The sequence below is a fragment of the Camelus bactrianus genome, chromosome 8, assembly GCF_048773025.1.
Source record: "Camelus bactrianus isolate YW-2024 breed Bactrian camel chromosome 8, ASM4877302v1, whole genome shotgun sequence".
In the NCBI taxonomy this organism is placed as follows: Eukaryota; Metazoa; Chordata; class Mammalia; order Artiodactyla; family Camelidae; genus Camelus; species Camelus bactrianus.
Window position 1 is genome coordinate 8,613,621 of NC_133546.1, and position 2,850 is coordinate 8,616,470.

Consider the following 2,850-nt stretch of genomic DNA (forward strand, 5'->3'; position numbering starts at 1 on the left):
GTTTAAAGAAGGATGTAAATTAGGCAGCAGGAGCTCAGCTCAGAGCGGGGGCCCTGCCCCTGGAACCCAGGCTCAATTGTATTCCGGGCCCCCGGCCTCCCTCTCAGCCTGTTACGTGCGTCAGGTTAGCTTTCCAGCCAAAGTGCATCACAGGATATTGGATTTAATGTTCAAATTCTAAGCACACAGGGTCTCGGCAATTTCTGACTTCTCTGAAACGGTGCTGTGCTGAGGAGGAGGCTGCCGGCCAGGGTGCTGGCCATAACTTGAAGAGCCTCGGCAGGGACCATTCTCCACTCCTGTAGCCCCACTAACGCCCAAGAGGGGAGGCAGAGAGATGACAGAACTCCCTCATTATTTTAGAGGCCCATCATTTGGGGAAGGGTCAGAGCTGATCAAGGCAAAGGACACACGAGTGAGTGCCAGCTGGTGATCTGAGCCCGGAAGGTGCTTGGTAGGTGTGGGGCGGAGGAGCTCCTCCTGCTCGTCAGTGTCCCCGTTGTGACAACAGTGACAATGACCATTGCAGAAGAGAAAGTAGGCATCTGCATCTCACCTCCCCAACGGCCTTGGAGACGATTCACGCTTGCTAAACACGGTGAAATTGAGAAGGTCTGTAAGGAAAAGTTGTCCCGACGTTCACCTTGGATCAGGGCTGCTTATAAGCTCACATTTACCGCCTGCCCAGTGAGATGTGCCCTGAGGAGCAGGTGTAACTTGGGGGTCTCTGATGAGTGATGAAAGCAGAAAGCTGGGACACACCCTGCCCTGCCCTTAAACTCACTGGGACCGTGTCCCCTAGGGGCACTTGGAGGCAGCCCAGGGGTGGCTATGTCAAAGGGGAGCTGCCCCCAGCTGCAGCCACCCTGCTCTTATGTGAGCAACTCAGGGAGAACCCAGGCCGGGACGGGCTCTGGGACACATCTGTTCTCATCCTGGCTGCTCCACGGTTGAGGGGACTGAGGTCCCGACAGCTCACACGACTTCTTCAAGGTGACAGATGTTGGTGTCAGACTTGGGACCAGAGCCCAGGGCTCCAATTCACAGTTCAGTTCTCTTTACGTTACCAAGGGCTTCTTCACCAGTAGGAAGATTTTCAAACTTTTGATGAGTCCCACGTCACAGGGTTGAACTAACCTCTGCACGTGTGGAGGGAATCAGCACGGTGCATGGTTGGCGTTGAGGACGCCCAGGAAACAGACAATTTGGGAAACTAGATTGTTCCAATAGCTAAAAAAAAATATTTTTTAGTAAATGTCAAGTACATTTTTATTGATTTTTCCAGTTTTATTGAAAAATAAGTGACATACATCACTGTGTCAGTTCAAAGTGTGCAGCATAACAGCTTTACACTTACTGTGAAATGATTGTCAAAGGTTCAGCTAACATCCACCACCTCACGTGGATACGATAAAAAGAACAGAAGAAAAAAAGGGAAAAGGAAGTTCTCCTTGTGACGAGAGCTCTCAGGATTTTACTCTTAATTTTCCTGTATGTCATACAGCAGTGGTAGCTACAGTTGTCAGGTTGTACATTACAGACAATTTCTTGAATTGTAATACAAGTTCATTGTTAAAAATTCAGAAAAATATAAGTTTATATAAAGATCACTCTTCATCATCATCCCCCTAAAGAACCACTGGAGAGACTCAGCCCACACCCTGCTGCCTGGCCCCAAGGGCTGCTTCTCAGCCTCGGAACTTCTCGGGGCTCCTTCTGTTCCAGCACTGCCCTGGGCACTTCTAGATTTATTGATAATAGCTTTTTATCCTCATCCACATACATTTACTGAGTGTCTTCTGTCTGATCCTGAAAACACCTGCTGATCCCCAGGCAAATGGCAGTGTGTTTGCTTCTCAGTTTGGGAGCTGTTGACGCTTTGGGCAGATAACTTTTTGTGGGGGCGGTTCTTTCATGGGGACATTGGAAGATGTTCAGTAACCTCTCTGGCTTCTACTGACCGGATGACAGTAAACTGGCAGTGAACATCTCCAGATATTGCCAGTGTCTCCAGAGGGCATGGTGACCTCGGGCAGAGAACTGATGGTCTCAGGACAAGTGATGGGGCTGTGCATTCCCTTTGGGCCCCAACATCTGATGGTGGGTGGCCACCCCCCCCATGCTCACCATGTCATACCCAGAGGAGAAGAGCTTGACTCTGGCTTCTGGTAAACCAACATCATTTTCAGTTATGTTGGTGGCTTTTCGTTGGAATTGATGACTCACCACCAACCCCACCCCCTGGGACTCCCCTGCTGTGCACCAGACACCCCCTCTGCAGGGCAGTTCCCTGAGATGAGTTAGTTGAGAAGCCCTCAGCATTAAAAAAAAAAACAAACCCACCAGTGCTTCAAAACTTAAAAGCAGTTGGCCTTGCATAGTTCAGGTTCCTGGCTCATGATACATACCTCTCTCTCTCTCTCTCCCCCTAGAGTTCTGTAGATTCTACAAACTGATTGCTTGATTTTCTTTCTTTCTTTTTTTTTTTTTCTTTTGGTGGGAGAGAGGTAATTCAGTTTACATATTTATGTATGTTTTTTTGATGGAGGTACTGGGGATTGAACCCAGGACCTTGTGCGTGTTAAGCATGTGCTCTACCACTGAGCTATACCCTCCCTCCTGACTGCTTAATTGAACTTTACAATTTTTTTTTTTTGGCTTAAGATAAGTACATGTTTTCCCACCTAAAGACTGTTGAACTTACTCTTGACTCAGAAGCTAAACAATCTTCTCCACAGAGGTTTAATGGCCTTCAGACAGCTCCGCCCATTGTTGGCCTTTGAATTGTCAACAGCATTCAAACAGCCTCCTGTACAGCATGGGGACCAGAGCTAACAATACTGTGTTATA

At 48.2% G+C, this 2,850-nt stretch overlaps 1 non-coding gene across 1 annotated transcript; it reads right to left on the bottom strand.

Annotated features, from left to right (window-relative positions):
- Nucleotides 1–2,543: 2,543 nt before the first annotated feature.
- Nucleotides 2,544–2,616, bottom strand: TRNAV-AAC (transfer RNA valine (anticodon AAC)). The gene has a single exon. It is a non-coding gene; the product is annotated as a tRNA-Val (tRNA).
- Between the last annotated feature and the right edge of the window lie 234 nt (nt 2,617–2,850).